This window comes from Dromiciops gliroides, chromosome 3 (assembly GCF_019393635.1).
Source record: "Dromiciops gliroides isolate mDroGli1 chromosome 3, mDroGli1.pri, whole genome shotgun sequence".
Lineage (NCBI taxonomy): Eukaryota > Metazoa > Chordata > Mammalia > Microbiotheria > Microbiotheriidae > Dromiciops > Dromiciops gliroides.
The window spans coordinates 28,566,021-28,584,684 of NC_057863.1; the positions used below are offsets into that span (position 1 = coordinate 28,566,021).

Consider the following 18,664-nt stretch of genomic DNA (forward strand, 5'->3'; position numbering starts at 1 on the left):
TACATATATACACATATACTTAAACATGTATGTACATATGCATGTATATAGATAAATATATGTGTGCATGTGCACACATACACGAATACATATGTGTACATGTGTATTGTACACATATACATACACACATATATGTATGTGTGTGTAAACACACACACAAATGGAGTCAGATTCTCTTCCCTTTCCATGAATCTTGTACAACTTTTTTTGGGGGGGGGCAGGTGAGTAGGAATTTTTCCAGCAGATGCTAGACACTCAGATGCATTTTTTTTAAGTGAGGCAATTGGGGTTAAGTGACTTGCCCAGGGTCACACAGCTAGTAAGCGTTAAGTGTCTGAGGTTGGATTTGAACTCAGGTACTCCTGACTCCAGGGCTTGTGCTCTATCCACTGCACCACCTAGCTGCCCCCAGATGCATCTTTAAAGTTCCAATATCTGAAGAGATGGCTGACTGTCGTAGACTCATCGGTATGCCTCTGGATCTACAGCAGAGAAAGAGTCAGCACTAAGAGGAAGGCTCCTGGGCCTCAGAAGGCCAAAAGCGCACGTGAAGATGAGAAGTAAAAATGATGGCTCTCTTTCAGGATGGAGAAACCCACTCCACCTCAAGGACGGCTGGGAGTGCACAGCTTAAAAGGGAAAGTCTCACAAGCTCCTGCTTGGCAAGTCGCAAACTTTGTACAGAAAAGTTCTGCACCAGAATCGCTGCCTTGTGAGAGGAGGAGAAAGGGTCTCAGCCATCCCTTCCTAACACAGAGAGGCAGAGGGCAGAAGCAGAGTAGCCGGCTCCCGTGGGGCCAAGCAAAGCCCTTCCTGCCTCAGGGTGCCACACAGTGATTCCACGTGATCCATCTCCCCCTCCACTTGAGCAAAGAAAGCCAGACGCTCCTCCAACCGATGGGGAGATTGAGAGGTGGATGGGAGCAGGAAACGAGCACTTATTAAGCGCCTACTGCACGCCCGGGCCACGCTAAGCGCTTGGCCATCTGCTTTGACGCCTGGCTGGACAGGACTTGCATGTGTGGTGTTTAGGCGGATGATGCACGGACACAGAGGCAGCGGGGGCCCGGCGGTTATCACCTCGTCCTCCAGGCCTCTACCCAAGGAGGACCCCGATGACCCCCGACCTTGGGCCGCGGGCCCTGGCCCTTCCCTCCCTCCCGGGGCCCCGAAGGGCACGGCCTGGTCCCTCCACGGCTCCGGGCTCCAGCCCCCCTCCCCCCTAGGCTCCTCCTCCCACACCTGGAGCGGACCCCACCCGAGGCACATCCGCCCCCTCCCGGCCCGGGAGGCCGAGGCCTGCCTCTGGCCGGCGCCGCCACTTCCTGGACCGCGGCCCCGAGGGAGGGAGGACGGAGGCCAGGAGGGAGGCCCGCGCCCAGGCGGCCTCGACGAGCCCGCTGGAGGCCGCTCGCGTCGAGTCACCTCCCGACGCCCGCAGGGCCCCGCGGGCTCCCGGGCCTGGGCGCACCTACCCTCGCCCGCCGGGTCACCGCGAGGCCGAGGCCGGCAAGGCAGCCCTTCTCTCGGGGGTAGCGGCGGCAGTGGCGACTCCGGGGCTGACTCCACTTCCCACCTCCGGAGCCTCTTCAACTCCCGGATCAATTCACTCCGGCAACGCCGGAAGGAGCCGAGAGGAACCAGGCGTTGTCCGGAATCCTGCCCAGCCGGAGCCGCGCACGGGCCGATGGGGGCTCGTAGTCCCAACCATCGGTCCTGCCCACAGCCTCGTCCCCAGATAGGACTACACCATCCAGCGGGCTATGCGCGCGGCTCAAGGAGATGGGTGGGGACGGCACCGACCAATCGTTGGGTACCCCTCGGCTCTCCTGGGCGGGGCTGGGAGGAAGGGAGAGTGGGCTGGGGAAAGGAGAGAAGGGGAGGAGCTTTGGCTCACCTGGCCCAATCAGGGAGTGTGGTCGGCTCGGGCTTTGGATCGGGAGTTGGGGGTGAGGGGGCGGAGGAGGAGGAGGCCAGTGCACGCCTCGGGTAGAACCTGGGGTGGCTCCCGGCTCTGCGGGAGGCGAGTGCTGGGAGGGAGCCCCGAGGTTGGCGCGGGGTGGAGAGCACGGGAGCTCTCGGAGACTCACCCCAACAGGAGGAGCTGCCGCAGCTGCTCGGGCTCAAACAGCCGGGGACACGGGCAGCTGTCACTGCCCAACTCCAGCACCTCTCCCGGGAGGGGCAGGGGCAGCTCAGCTGGGGGAGGTGGAGACACGAGGACGGGGTGGCCGAAGGAGGCTGGACAGTCCCCTTCTTTGCCCCCGCCGCCGCCCCCCTCCCAAATCTAGAGGCAGGAGGGCTGGGCAGCAGGTGCAGATGCCGGTGCAGCAGGTGTGGGAGCAACCGGGAGGAAGATGGTGAAACAATAGAAGCGGGAGGTGGGAGACGCAGGGAAAGTTGGGGGTGGGGTGGAGCAGTAAGATAGTGGGAGGCCCTAGGAGCTAAAGCATCCTGCCCGGGCAAGGTAAGAGAGAGGCTGGAGGGGGCAGAGCTACAGCAGCGGCATCCGCAGCTGGAGTAACCAAGAGAGCATCAGGAGGAGGAGGGGGAGGAGGGGGAGGAGGAGCCGCGATGGCAGCTTAATTTGCCACCCGGAGGAGGCGGAGTTTCCGCAGCAGTCAGAACAGAAGGCACTGCTGAAACAGTAGCAGTGCTGGCTGGTGTCGGAGCTGGAGCCCGAGCCAGAGCAGGATCCCGAGCTGGGCGTGCTTCGCTACAGACGGACCGACAGCATCTCTCCAGGAGGCTTTGAGAGTGTGTGGAGGGAAGGTAAGCCTGCTGCGTTGCTTGGACCAGCATTTGTGATCCAAGCTCACTTTGTTGGCTACTACGAAAATTCCTCCAGTTAGTGTTTGTAGCAGATTTTAAAGTATTGGGTTCCCCCACCCCAACATAGGTTGCAAACTCTTTCATTGAAAGATAAATTCTATACTTAAAAGAGAGCGGGGAGGGGGAAGAAATGAGATTCACTTTAACCACCTTTGGAAAAAGCATGATTCTGAGGAATTTTGTGACATTCAAACCTTTTTTTCCCCCCTGAGGCACCCCCCACCCCAAGAGTGCCTGAAATAGGCTAATTTCGAATATGGTGAATTGGGTCTGTATTGGAGCACGGGCGTTTTGCTTTAGATTTAGAATTACATAAGAACTCCTTTATTATGAAAAACAAGTTTTCAATTCAGATCAAGGTCCTCTCTCCCTTTCCTTGCTTCATCAGCATCCATGTATTTCCCTCTTCTGCTACAGAGAAGGTTGTCTATGATTTGCTTCAGAAACCTTAAGGAAAGAGAGGCTTGCATCAATAATCCAAAGAATGGATGATGGAGCCTGTCAGGGGAATAACTTTGGTCGACAAAGACCATATCAAAAAGCTGTCTAGGCTGAAGGGGAAATTAGCTTTCTATTGCCTGGTTCTTAAATGGGAGTAAAAACCTTGCTTAATAGCTTCCCATCCCATATACAGTGCTCTTCATTCATTGCTTTTCCCAGGTACACTTATCCTTCATACAGATATTGGATGGGTCAGGGGAATGGTTGGACATTTCAAAATTGCATAAATGTAAAAGCAGGAATACCAAATTTTGTGGTCTCAAGGGATCAATGTGGAGGCAAGGATCTTAAAAGTCATATAGTCACCTAAGATAGTTGCTATTTATCATGTTAAAAACTTTTAAGCAATGTTCTGACTTCACTTTGAATGCAGTTGAATAATTTAAGATGCTGTTTTCATACCAGGTAGAGATGAAAGATACTATAAAGCTGCGTAGTTTTTGTTGCTGTCTATTCTTTTCAGGAAAGTACAGAAAGGTATTTGTCGGTTTTGTGGGGTGTTTTTTTTTTAAAGCAAAAGAAGTCATAGATTACGTATCTTTTAAAAAAATAAAATAGCATATTATAGGATCCCTTTGTGCTACAATGTATTTATCAGGATGGCATCTTATGCTACACAGATGCTTCTCAGAATAGGGTAGCAATGGTAATTGACTCATGTTGAAATATAATCATTTACTACGATTTTATTTTCCATTCTTACACTTTGCTGGTTTCCTGGTGGCTTCCTGCTTGCTTCCTGCTTGCTTTTTGTGGGCTTCCTTCGGCTCTTGTCTTTCATTTATAGATAGATAGATAATTTTAAATGCCAAGTTGTAGCAATATTAAAATGGTCTCAAAGTTATTCCTTTGGTAGTGTGAAGTTCATTGCTAATGAGTGTTTGAAAAACCAAATGACTCAAGGATGAACACTGCACACTGATCTCTGATCTGTATTCAACACCAAAAAAAAAAAAAAATTAAAGGGGGTAGAAAAAGCTGTGATCATATGTCCCTGAGGCAATCAGGTAAGTGCCAGTCGGGAACAGCTTTTTTTTTTTTTAATTTCTCCCAGAGGTTGAAGAAGAAAGAGTGGCAGTTTACCCACACTGCTGCTACTCCTGGTCAGATTGTACACTGGCTGCATGTTGGGAGGCATCCTTTTTTTCTATGTTCCGAGTGTGACTGTCTCTCCCTAGGAAAATACTTTTTTAGCTGTGGAGAAAGGGAGGAGAATCTGGAACAAGGGTGGAGTAGTGAATCTTAAAAACTGCTGTATTTGAGGGGTGATCTCCTGCCTATGGCAACGTGAAAACTGATTTATAGAGAAAATTCTTTCTTTCTGGATCCCTTTGGGAGTCAGGCTCCCCTTTTCAAAACTTCACATCTTCTCTGAATTTCTATGTTTATCTAGTTCTTCAGGATGTGGAACCATACTTCCCGAGTTAGTGTCTTGGGTTTTCTGTCTGCCTGTGACCAATTCTTTTTACTTCATCTTGCTGGTCTTATTTCCCCCCTGTAATCCCTCTGTCCTAATAGGAGAAATGGTTTGGGAAGTCTTATTTGTTGAAAGATTCTGTCTTCATGCATGCCCCTTTCTTTGTACTTCCATCTTCAGCACCTGGCCTAATGCCTAACACATAGTAGATGCATAATTACTTGTTGATTTATGGGTTGGAAAGTATTTGATTTGGGACCATCGGACAAAAGCAGAGGATTTTGTGACCTGGGAACATTTCTATATCCTTTGGTCCATCTCTGTTGAGCTAACACACAGCCAGAATTTCAGACAGGAATAAATGAAATACAGAACCTTATGATGCTGATGGTGTTTATGGTTAGGCTTAGGTAACATCTTCACTGTGGTGCATGGCAAGATTTGGGTGAATGACTAAATCTGATTGCCAAGTAGCTACATTTAGAGGTTCCCTTGATCAACCGTATTAAGTTGATATAGAAATTAAGTCTCTGATTCTATATACATACATTATTGATTATATATGGTAAAGAATTGGGGAGGGTAGAATCTGTGATTATAATTTTATGCAAATCACCACCAAGGTTAAAAATCAAATCCATTTTCTCTTGATTTCAGTGCCTTAGAATGAACTTCCGTGAGGCTAGCATTATGTAGGGTAGCTGAGAAATAAAAATAAACATTTGCCAACTGGGTTTTTAGAATTGCCATTTTTGTAACTAGAAAATATGGTTAATCCCCATTTGCTTTTTTTTTTTTTTGCCTCTTTTGCCATTTGAAATTCTGAATACCGACCTTACTGAGCAAAAATAAATACATAGCATGGATTTATCTTTCCAACAGGAGAATTGTCTAATCCATCCAACACAAAAGATCAAGAGTAAAACTGGGCAAGAGCTTATTTCCTCCCCCCCCCCCATGGTAGGTATGAAGAGAAGGGCTTCCAGAAGGTACCTACCTACCCTTCGAAGGGAGCCCTGACCTCTCTTATTTTTATTTATTGTTAATGTATCTCACAAATGATTTTTGTGTCCTTTCTTTGTAATCGCCATTTTCTAGAGGGTTGTTTCCCTGGGGGAGGCACTTTCCAAAAATGACACTTTCAAGGGAAGATTGCTGACATGAAATCATTAGCCTTTGCCTAGGCACAGGTTGTTGAAGCAGGAAAGAAAAGGTTACATGTGTATGTACCCATTCAGACAGTAGAACTTACTGTTATCTGAGCCTCTTTGGGAGATAGAAGGAACCAAAAACAAGAAGACTCTGGAGGAGATGTATGGTGGGGAAAGGAAACAATGATGATAGTTATTGATTCACTGGGTCACTCAATTGGCTTAATATTTAATTTGATTGGGAAACCTTTTTGCGAGAATTACAAGTGACTTACTGAAAACTTTCTACCTCAAAAGTAAGCATTTGGTAGTGGTATGCATCTTTATAAAAACAAAGAATACAAAAACCAAACCAAAACAAAAAATATATTAAAGATGAGGTGATAGAGGGAAAAGTTGAGACTTTAATCCAAGCTAGTCCAATAAACCTTTTGGAGGCTGCACTTAGTGGGGGTTTTAGAAATTTAGAGATGAAATCTAGAAGTTCACAAGATTATAAATTTAGAGTTGGAAAGAATCTTAGAAATCATCTAGTCCACTGTTCATTTTTTCAGATAAAGAAACTGAGACCCAGATAGGTGAAGCAGTTTCCCCAATGCCACATAGCTCCGTAGATAGCAGGAACCAGGGCTCAGATTCATGTGCTCCCATTCTGAGCTCAGCACTCTTTCCACAGGACCATACTACTTACTGATTGTCAGCAGTTTTATCTTGACTGATGAGCGCCACCCTGCTCCAAAGAGGAGAATTCAGGAGGGTTTTGAAAGCTGTCTATGAAAGTGTCTCTGCCCATTTTGTATTCCTTTAAACCTAGGTTTTTGCTTCTCCTTCGTTGGTGTATCACTGTGCCCTTGGGCCTTAGAAAAGGATGATCCTGACTGCTAAGTGGGAGGCCTGCGTAGTAATGGTAACAAATCATGGGCAGATAAAAGCAAAGCTGAGAAGTTGGAACTTTTAATCAGGAAGCAAAAGAGTATAAGCAGACACCTGATTTTTTTTTTTTTCTGGAGAAAATTCCTTTTTTTCCAGATCCTTTTGGGAGTCTGACTCTCCTTTTTAAAACTTCAAATTTTCTCTAAATGTTGATATTCATAGTTCTACAAAAGTCAGCTCCCTCTTAAGCATCTAGGAAGAGCTGGGCACTCTGAAGGCATTCTCTAAATATATGTTGAATTGGATCGAACTGTTTACCAGTAAATTTAATGTGCACCTTTCCACCAAGGCCAGATTCAAGTTCAAAGCCCAGCAAGTGGTATTGAGTTATATTGTCTAGCTAAGTTACTGGGTCCCTTTGATAAACAATGGTAACAACCTACACAATTATCTTGTTAGCCCAACAGTGGGCAAGTCTTATCAACAAGGGTGTTGTGAAAAAGTATTTGTAAATGGACAAAGCACAAGCCAGTAAATTACATGAATATTGGGCTCCCTTATTGAAAGGCTGGGGGCCTTTGAGGGCAGAAAAACCATTTGGGGATAAGACTTATCTTAACCAGTGTAGTCTTATACTTTACATCTGCCCTAGATTATGTACATGAAAAACTTGTACAAGACATAGGTGACTTCCAAGTGTAAGAACTCTCCCTCACCAGTGCAAATCACAGCCCATCAGTGATTTGGGATAAGATTACCTTTGCTTAAAACATAGGGGCTAAGTCAATTATCCAGTGTTATATTGTTTGTACTTTGTTCTTGAAGAGAACCAATGACATTAGGAAGGTGATGTCTTGACTCACAAGTGATTTGGGTTTGAGTGAGGCAAAGTCTCCTCCAGAGTCAACATCAAGAAATAGGTCAGGATGACTGGCCAAGGCACCGGATATAATGGTAAACCTTGGGCCTTTTTAAGCTAGGTCTTTCCCAGGTCTCAATTTGTCTGAGGCCATACCCATTCAGTAATTAAAGGCTTGGTAAGAATGGAGGCCAAAGGGGGCGGCTAGGTGGCACAGTAGATAAAGCACAGGCCCTGGATTCAGGAGGACCTGAGTTGAAATCCAGGCCTCAGACACATGACACTTACTAGCTTTATGACCCTGGGCAAGTCATTTAATCCTCATTGCCCCAACAACAAAAAAGAAAAAAAGAATGGAGGCCAAAGATGGCCTAGTTTTCCTTCACAAAAGAATCAGTCTGGGAAGCGAAGACCCTGAGAGTTTCTGGACAGAAAAGAACAATTGCTGTTTACAGGCAGACTCCGTATTTGAATCCAGGTCTTCCCTCAGGAACCCAATGAAGTTCAACACTCTGCCATAGCAGGCATGTGCTTTGTTTTGATTAATATTATTTAAAAAAAATATTTATGCAAACTAGTATGTTTCACTAAGAAGAATAGGGAAGGGGCGGCTAGGTGGCGCAGTGGATAGAGCACTGGCCCTGGAATCAGGAGTACTTGAGTCCAAATCCAGCCTCAGACACTTAACACTTACTAGCTGTGTGACCTTGGGCAAGTCACTTAACCCCAATTGCCTCACTAAAAAAAAAACAAACAAACAAACAAACAAAAAAAGAATAGGGAAGCATGGTAACAGCAAGATGTTGCTAATTCAGTCTAAGGGGAAGGGGCCCTCCCTTCTCCTCCCACCCCATTCCCACAATGAGGAATCTTTTGAACTAGGTAGAGGACAGGCACGAACATTTTGAGATTGCCTTTCCATAGTTGACCACTGCTGTGGGGGAGAAGAGGATATCTTAGATTCCCAATACCAATAGCCATTTACCGGACTGGCAGTTTGATGAATAATGAAACGGTGCTGATGAAATCCTGTATGATTCTACATTGGGAGGTGAGGGGTGCTCAGGAGATTGAACCAACTCGTTTATCCACCCTGGCCTCAGTAGTTCAGCTAAGAACGTTTGTTCTTACCAGTTTTGAGTGCCCAATGGCTAATGATCATTTTACTATGGAATCCTTTGAAAAATGCACTGTTTTGACCTTCTGTTTAAGGAATATTGCATCCTGTTTGGCGGTTGTATCATTTCAAATCATGGAACACTACAATCAACAAAGAAATGAAATTGTGCATCACATAAAAGTCACTGAAAAGGTGCAAGGGGAGGGCATGGGATCATGCAGCACATTACAAATAAGGACTTTCTAGGGATAAAAGTATGCTTTGTATGGTGAGAACAAAGAATGGTAGCTGTCATTGGAGTCATCTGGAGAAATCAAGGGAAGCACAAGTTATGTGTAACATATCATGTTATATGGGCCTCCTTCAGTGAACTTTTACGAGAGCAGGAACAAAAACTGTACTAGGAGGGGCAGCTAGATGGCACAGTGGATAGAGCACTGGCCCTGGAGTCAGGAGTACCTGAGTTCAGATCCGGCCTCAGACACTTAACACTTACTAGCTGTGTGATCCTGGGCAAGTCACTTAACCCCAATTGCCTCACTAAAAAAAAAACAACAAAAAACAAAAAACTGTACTAGGTGTGCAGGCATGGATGGTGGGGATGGAAGCTCCCTGGATGTAGGGGCTATTTCATTTCTTTGCTTTTGTATCCACATTGCCTAGACCATTGCCTGCCGCTAGTTGGCACTTAATTTAGGTTTCCTGATTGATTGAATGCTTTGTTGGGGGGGGGGGAAGTACCCCAATTGATGAGATCACAAATCCATTTGAGTATCCTATCAAAAGGTATGATTAATAATGGACCCTTGAAGACATTAAAATATTGTTCTCTTTTAAATAGTCATTAATCATAGGTTATTCCAACCTTGCAGAGAGAAATGAGTTTCATACCATAAAATGAACAACAGATGCTGAGTATTTAAACAAATGCGGAAGATTGCATTTTCCCCTCTCTTTGATCTTCTAGAAAATAAACATAACTGATTTTTGTTTGAGAATTAATAATCAGATACTGCTCCCTCCTATTTATCATTGCTGCTAAAATGGGTGTCTTTCAAATTGTAATTAATTTGAAAGAATCTGATTCTTTTGTAGTGAATGAATGTAGAGATGAATCGGGTTCTTTTAGTGAGATGAATAGTACCTAATAATATTTAAAATAAATATCTTACCTCTTTCTTTTGTTTCTTTGAAGATAACTATCCTGCAATTTCTGCTGCTGAGGACAAATTTGCTTACAAATGTTAATAAAGATCCATTTTAGTTTGGTTTTGATGGCCCATCAGTGGTAAATGGGGCTGAGATTATGCTGTTCACCAAGATATTGCACACATCTTTCCAAAAGATGTCTTTTTTGTCCTCATCTCCAGTTTTATTTTGAGTTCCAAATGTAGCCCTATATATCTAATCATCCCACCAGCATTTATTAAGCACCTACTGTGTACAAGACTTGGTGCTCAATGATGGGGATAAGCAAAAGAAAAAAAAAATAGAACCTGCCTTCGAAGAGCTTTTATTCTTATTGGATAAAATAGAATAAAAATGAAATTGTTTATGAGTGAAATAAATTCACTTCATTTGACAGAATCTTTTTAAAATAATTAAAATAATTTTATTTTTGAATATGTGTGTATTTACATAAAATGGCCAAGTTGTTGGTATAATCTTTTTTTTTTTTTTTTTTTTTAGTGAGGCAATTGGGGTTAAGCGACTTGCCCAGGGTCACACAGCTAGTAAGTGTTAAGTGTCTGAGGCCGGATTTGAACTCAGGTCCTCCTGATTCCAGGGCCAGTGCTCTATCCACTGCGCCATCTAGCTGCCCCTTGTTTTGTTTTTTTAATTGACCAGAGAAACTGACTCTTATACTAGCAAAGAGAAATCTATGCAACTCTCTGTGTGTCTTTGGCCTTGGGGGTCATTGGCAAATCAGATGCCACCTAGTAGTCTTATTTTCTTTATGAGTGAGCTCCCTGGCCTGCATTCTACCTCCCTCAAAGCTATAGTTAGCTTAAAGAAATAGACCTTTAGTTTTCTTGAGGAACTCCTCTCTCTACTAGTTCTACTCCTCCTCCCCACCCCTCCGTGTGGGCACACGTGCACACTTATGACTTGGGAGGATACAGTAAGACATCGTGTGCGGCTTAAGTCAATGAGAATTTATGAAGACATACTATGTGCAAGCCTCAGCACTAGGCACTGAGGACACGGACAAAATAAAAAGCTATGACTGTCCTCAAGGAGCTCTGTTTTACTGGGTAATACAACCTGTGACTAGAGAAGCAAAGCTGAAGAGGAAGATGGGACTAATAACTAAGCAGGACCGGGCCAGAGGCTTAATCCATAGGATGTGGAGCCATGGCTGCCTTTGGAGTCCAAAGAACTGGATTCTAATTTTGCCCGGGTCACTGACCATCTGTGTGATGTGGGCAGGCTTCTCTCCTATGAAGGACTGGGGCTGGATGGCCTCTTTTAGTTTGAAATGTGTGATCCTCCAGTAGCAGGTGGCTTCTCAGTTGAGCCTTGAATGAAGCTTTAAATCCTTAGAGCCTAAAGGAAGGAGGGCACTGAATTCCAAGCGTGTGGGGCAGCCCAGGCTCAGGAAGAAATGCCAAGTTCAGAGAAGAGCAAGGAGGTGAATTTGGCTGCAATGTGAGCCGGTCCAGATCAATACAAGCCAACGCCACACGTGGAAGGGCTTTAAATGTGAACCTCCCAAATCAATATCTTAGCCTGATCTAAATGGAATAATTTGGTGGGATCACAGAGAACCAGACTTGTTGGGCAGGACCAAGGTTAGACAGGGTTTAAGGTTTACTATAGGTTTGGTTTTTTTAACTGCTGTGAAAGTCAGTTATGTAGCTTTGGGGATGGCCTGGAGTCAGGAAGATGAGAGATCAAATGCAGCCTCAGGCACTTAACGGCTGTGCGACCTTGGGCAAATCGATTAACCACTGTTTGCCCCAGTTTCCTCAACTGTAAATTGGGGATAACAACAGCACTTGTAGGATTGCCATAAAGATCAAATAGTGCCTGGCATGTAGTACACACTTAATATATGCTTGTTCCCTTTCCCACAAGAAGAACAGATTGGAGATAGGAGAGTCTGGGAATATGTTAGGAGGGCAGATGTAAGATAGAAGAGATATAAGGGAAAATATGTAGAGGAGATGAAGTAAGAGGAAGACAAAGAAATATAAGGTAACCTATATAACCTCTATCAGATTGCTTTCTGTCTTAGGGAGGGCAGAGGGAACGGAGGGATGGAGAAAAATTCGGAACTAAAAATCTTATGAAAACAAATGTTGAAAACTATCTTTACGTGTAACCGGAAAATAAGAAAATACTTTTATGATTAAAAAAAAAAGAAATATAATGTTATCAAGGGCTTTGTGCACACATAGATATGTACTGTTGGGGGCACCACCATCTTCCTAATCACCTAGGCTGGAAACTTCAGTCACTCTTGGGCTTTACTTTTTCTCTCTTTCTCTCAATGATCTCCACTTGTTGAACCTAATTCTAAATCATTTGTATTGGTCCATTTCTCTCTTTTTTTGTATAATTGTTTTATTTTATTTTTAATTTATGGAATAAAAATTCCATAACAATATAATAAAAGATGATTGCATAATAAAGTTATCATGTAAATTTCTTCCCCACTTTTTTCTTCCCTCCCCTTTCACCCTGGAGATAGTTACCATTAGACACAAATTATGTGTGTGTGTGTGTGTGTGTGTGTGTGTGTGTAATTATTCTATACATACTTCTATTTAACAGTTCTTTCTCTGGATTCAGATAGTATCTTCCTTCATGTGTCCTTTATAGTTTATTTGGGGATCCATAATAGTCAAAATGACTTATTCGTTCAAAGTCATTCTTAAAACAATATTGCTGTTACTGTATACAATGTTCTCTTGGTTCTGCTCAGTTTGCTCTTCATTATTTAGTTGGAGTCTTTCCATGTTTTTCTAAGATTGTTAAACTCATCATTTCTTATAGCACAGTAGTGTTCCATGACAACTGTGTACCAAAACTTGTTCAACCATTCTATGTGGTTGATCCATTTCTCTTCACTCATGAGGCCAAACAACCTAGTCCAAACCTTCATTTATCTCTTGCTTGGATTCATATAATGGCATTCTAACTCAGCTGTCTCCAGCCCATTCTTTGCCCCAAATAATCTTCCTGATGCTTAACAACTATGCCATTCTTCTGCTGAAAAACATTCAGTGGCTCCCTATGGCCTGTAAGATAAAATACAAGCTATTTCGCCATTCAAAACCCATTCTATATGGCTCCAACTTTCTAACTATTTCATATTATGCCTCTTTGCTGACAACTTAAAGCTAACTTGTCCTACTAGCTATTCTCCAAATATCTCAGACTATCTCCTGACTTTGTGCATTGACACAACTGCACTCCCCTGACTCCTGCCTAGAATATATAATCTCTCTCACATTCAGAAAGAATCCCGCTACTCCTTTAATGTTCATGGTGGGGATAGAGGCAGGGTACTCTGCTTCTATAAAGAATCCTTGAATTGCCCCCCCCCAGCCAACAAGGTATTCTCTCTCCCCTCAGATTTTAGAGCATTTTTGCTGACTCTCCCCTTTGTCTCTTTCACTCTCTCCTTTCAATTAAACTGTATGCTTGTTAGTTTCATTTTCACCCCGTTGAGGTTTGCTTTTCTATCCTCAGCACCTTACATAGTGCCTTGGCATTAGTAAGTGCTTAATAAATGTTATTTGAGGGGCATCTAGGTGGCACAGTGGATAGAGCACCGGCCCTGGAGTCAGGAGTACCTGAGTTCAAATCCAGCCTCAGACACTTAACACTTACTAGCTGTGTGACCCTGGGCATGTCACTTAACCCCAATTGCCTCACTAAATAAATAGATAAACAAACAAACAAAAATAAATAAATAAATGTTATTTGAATTGGAGGTCATCTAGTCAGAACCAAAGATTTCATAGTAAAAGGGACCTCAGAAGCGATATGGTCAAATGCTTTCCTGTTACACATAAAGAAACTAAAATGTAGATGAGTCAAGGGACTTGTCACTCAGTGTCACTCCATGGAGTACGCCACTGAGCCAGAGTATGAACCCATGCCCTCTGGCTCCGAATCCAACACATTTTCGACCATACCAGTCTTCCTTTCTACCCATTCCTTCTACAAATGAAGATACTGAGTCCCAGCAAAGGGCATTGACTTGTTCCCAGTCTCCTAGCTGGATTTGAACTTGGGTCTTTAAAAAAAATTAGTGTTAACAATGCCTATTGTTTTTGAATTGGTCTTTTTTGGATATACTCCCCTTCTTCTTTGCTATCACCAAAGGAACCTGCCTTGTAACAAAGAAAAATAGCTAAGCAAAACTAGCCCCTCCACTGATTAGGCCTTACTTTGTATACAACATCCCCCCCCCTCTCTAGGAAGAGGAGGGAAGTGCTTCCTTCTTTCTCTTCCAGGACTCAAAGGGATCCTTACAATCACTTCCTTTTAATATAGAACTCAGATCTTTGACTCCTGGTCCAAGGTTCTTTCTCCATTGTATCTGGAAGCTTCTTAATTGTAATTTGGCAAGGATTTGTCAGTTCTTCATGGAAACAGTTGCTATTTCTGAAACTGGAATTTAACAGGGTTGCCTTGCCTTATACCCACTCCATAATGATATAACAAATGAGTCAACATACGAAAAACGTAAGGTACCATATAAATGCTAGCTATTGGCCTGTCTTGGCTCTTTTATATTATATTTATTGAGCAGTAATTTACTGTGCACCTACGCATTGTGTTAGGTACTAGAGATACAGAGGCAAAGTTAGCCTAGGCATGGCTCTCCCAAACCCTAGCTCCTTCTTTGACTGGCCCTCCTGGTCCAGAGAAGTGGACAGTCATCTCAATAACCAACCTCCCTAGCTCCTCTTGGGAGAATAAAATGCTCTGAAATTAAGAGCCTTCTACCATGCCTGGCATCGAAATGAAGGCAGATGTAATTTACTTTGCCTTAATAATCTCATTTTCCTAAGTGGATCACATTTCCCAAATACCATCTCACAAAACCAGAACCATTCGCAACAGCCATGAATCACGGGGTCGGGACTTCCAATGAAAGGACCTCAGGACACTTTTTCTTTTTCGTTTTCCCCTCCTGGGAACCAGGCTCTTTCATTAGTGAGGTAGAATGGAGAACCCAGGGGTCAGATGATCTAAGTTAAAAATCCTCATTCTGCCACTTCCTCCTTGTGTGGCCTTGGGTAAGTCGTGACTGCCTTTGTTCTTGCTCAGTGAAATGAAGGGACTGGAAGAAATGATCTCCAAGACCCTGTGATTTATGTCTCAGGGACCCTCAGTTGACCCTTAGTTGGTCATATTCATTGGCATCTCTGTAATGATGCGAGGTTTGGGGTTGAATGATTCTGTCAATCTTTCTTAGGGTAGACGAATTTCTGATACTGGAGAATACACTAGTTGGTTGAAGTCATTAACCTAAAGATCTTGTTGATTCTGGATGTTCACCTCAGAGGTTTAGGCTATTTTGCTAAGTGAAGCAGTGGATAGAGTATTGGACTTAGCATAGGCAGGCCCCAGTTGGAAGCCTGCCTTAGATACTAGATAAATGACTTTGGGGCAAGTCATTTAACCACTGTAGCCTCAGTTTACCTATCCATAAAATGGGGATAATAGAACCAGCTTCCCAGGATGGTTGTGAAGATCAAATGAATTAGCACACTGAGACCTTTGTAAACCTTAAAGTGTTATATAAATTTTAGATCATGTTACATCAATTATCGAATTTAAAGTCATTAGTATTGTTATGTTGGAAAGGTGATAATATCTATAGTGGACAGAGTGTTGCACCTGGAGTTAGGAAGAACAAATTTTGAATCCTACCTCAGATACTTACTAGCTGTGTGACCCTGCCTAAGTCCCTTAACCTCTACCTGCCTCAATGTTCTCATCTAGAAAAAAGGGATAATGATAGCACTTACTTCACAGGGTTGTTTGGAGGATTAAAATGAGGTAATATTTGTAAAGCATATCAAAGTTCTTAAAGCACTACATAAATGACAGCTATTATTGATAACTATGGTGGACACAGAATGCTTTACGTTTTACATACATAGCTCTTTAATACTGGATCTCATTGGATCTTCCCCACATCCCCATCAGGTGGGTGCTACTGGTATTATACAGGTAGGTGCTTTGCAAACTTTATGGCACTTTGTAAGTATTAACTAAGGATAATAATAATAATAAATGATGATGATGATGATGATTTATATAGCACCTCATGTACCAGGCACAGTAATGTTGTTGTTATTTCAGATAATTAACTTGAGATTCAGAAAAGTAAAATGACTGACCCATGGCCATGTAGCTTAGTAAGCATCAGAAATGGGATATGAACCTCATTCTCCAAACATGGCTTGCCATAGATTCCATTTTACTATTTATCCTTTTATTTTCTTGGTCACCCATTTGAATTAAATTTATTTGGATTGCTTAATCGCAGTGTATTTCACAAAGCAATTTGAAGTTACTAAAGTATTGTACCAGCGAGGTAGTACAGTAGATATAGAGCGCCAGATCTGGAATCAGGTAGGTCCTGAGTTCAAGTCTGGCCTCAGACACTTACTAGCTGTGTGACCCTGGGAAAGTCACTTAACCCTGTTTGCCTCAGTTTCCTCATTGCAAAATGAGCTGGAGAAGGAAATGGCAAACCACTCCAGTATCTTTGACAAGAAAATCCCAAGTGGGATCACAAAGTTGGACATGACTGAAATGACTGAATGATAAAGCAACAAAGAAATGAGTGTTTCTCAGACATCTTCAGTCTTCAAAATGAAAGCTGCTAAAGTGGTGATGAGTATTAATCACTTACCATCTTGAATGGAAAGGAGATTGTCTGAAGTCATAAATCCACTTGCTGCCTTGGATGCAGTTGCTGTTAAATGTACAATATCAGTATTATCACCACTACTTATAATCTGTGCAATCTCTTTTGTTTCCTCTAAGGATTCTTCCCCACTCTCAGATTTTTTAAAACGAAAGCTTCATTCACTAAACCAGCGACATACTTTTCACCTGTCTGTTTTGTTCACAGAATCTTAAGGGATCTCAGTGGCCAAGTGGCCCAACCTCTATCCGCTATCACATGCCCAACCTGTGGCCATTCAGCCCTTGCTCAAAGACCTCCAATGAAGCAGATACACCACACACATCTCCAGACAGTCCATCACACTGCTTAGGTTATTTTCCCCCCTGACATTAACCCAAAATTGTTTCCTTGTAGTGTGTGCCTAATGCTCCTTGTTCTTCCCTTTAGAGCCAAGCAGAACCAATAGCCTGTTCAAACACTCGACAGATCTTGTGTGTCCCTGAGTCTATCTTCTCTAGCCTAAATTGCCCCAGTTCTTTTAAATGATCCTTTGATATGAACTGAGGCCTTTCACCATTCTGTCTGCTTTTCTTCTCTGAATATTCTCCACCTTATCAATGTCTTCCTAAATTATGGTGGCCAGAAATAGACACAGGACTCTTGGTATGGTTTGAGCAGAAGGAATATTACTTGCTGGAAGCTTTATGTCTCTAAATTAAGTCCCTGATCACTTCTTTGGGTGGCTGTTTCACACTGTTGACTCATTGAACTTGCAGCCCACCAAAACCCCAGATCTCTTTCAGATAAACTGCTATCTAATTAAGCCTTCTGCTGCTTATGCTTAAATTGGGATGTTTTGAACTGAAGTATAAGACTTTGTACTCTTCCCTATTGCATTTCATCCTTTTAGATTCAGCCCAATTTTCTAGCCTGTCAAGATATTTTTGACTCCTGACTCTGTCATCCAATATGTTGGGCATCCTCTCCAGATTTTTGTATCCTTTCCAGCATCTGTAAATTCGATGAGCATGCCATTTATGCGTCTATCCAAGTCGTTGATTAAAAAATAATTTACCACAGAGCCAAACACAAATCAACTAGAGACACTCCAAGTTGAAATTGAACCATTAATGTCTACTTTTTTTAATCTAGCTGTTGAAAAATAACCAAATTCATATAATTTTAGTATTTCTTAGCCCACATCTCTCCATATTTCTCATAAGATCATTATGAAATCCTTATTCATTGCTTGGCTGAACTCTTCAGAAACCATGTACTTCATAAACTATGTAACCGTTAAATAATCCTGTTAGAAAGGAAATAAGATTATTTTGGCATGACCTGTTCTTGCTGACACCACCCTCCACTGTGATCCCCACCTTCTTTACTTGAGGCTTCCTTACCATATCTTTCAAGTTCTATAGTTTGGCCAGGATTACTGCCTTATGGTTTGTAGACCTTGTTCTCTTCCCTTTTTATGAAAATCAGGACATTTGCCTTTCAGAACTGTGGCAGTGCCTCTCCCAGTCTCTACAGGTTTTCAAATATTATTCACCATGGCTCAGCAATTATGTCTGAGGATTCCTTTTTTTTTTTGAGTCAAGGATGTAGTTCATCTCTGCTAAGACATTTGAATTCATCAGGATCCAGTAAGTGGATAACTTATGCTATAATTGTTTGTCTTGGATATTAGTTCTATTTGCCATTTGCTCAGAAGTCATTTTCCTTGGCAGACAAAATGGGAGCATACACTTTAGCAGCCCTGCCATCTCTCTCGACAGATATTGTCACCCCCATGTTCATGGGGAATGAATGGATTTGAATTTTCTTCCCATTCCCAGGTCTCTGTTGCCCCTAGCTAGTTCCTTGGCAGCCTCGGCTCATCCCTCTTTTAAAATTTTTATTTTATTTTTTTCCAATTACATGTAAAGATAGTCTTCAACATTCATTTTTATAAGATTTTGAGTTCCAAATTTTTCTCCCTTCCAAAGCCAGCAAACAATCTGACATAGGTTATATAAGTACAGTC

The 18,664-nt window shown here is 42.8% G+C and overlaps 2 protein-coding genes across 3 annotated transcripts in view; one reads left to right on the forward strand and one right to left on the reverse strand.

The window, feature by feature from the left end:
- Positions 1-1,687, reverse strand: part of PDCD10 (programmed cell death 10) — a 47,379-nt gene extending 45,692 nt beyond the window's left edge. The window contains exon 1 of the mRNA XM_043997146.1: positions 1,476-1,687. The gene's annotated coding sequence lies outside the window, so the exon portion shown is untranslated. The remainder of the gene's footprint in view (positions 1-1,475) is intronic.
- Positions 1,688-2,354: 667 nt separating this feature from the next.
- Positions 2,355-18,664, forward strand: part of SERPINI1 (serpin family I member 1) — a 100,987-nt gene continuing 84,677 nt past the window's right edge. The window contains exons 1-2 of one of the 2 annotated variants that reach the window (XM_043994942.1): positions 2,355-2,772; positions 5,633-5,710. The gene's annotated coding sequence lies outside the window, so the exon portion shown is untranslated. The remainder of the gene's footprint in view (positions 2,773-5,632; positions 5,711-18,664) is intronic. The other variant, XM_043994941.1, reaches the window with a different exon arrangement.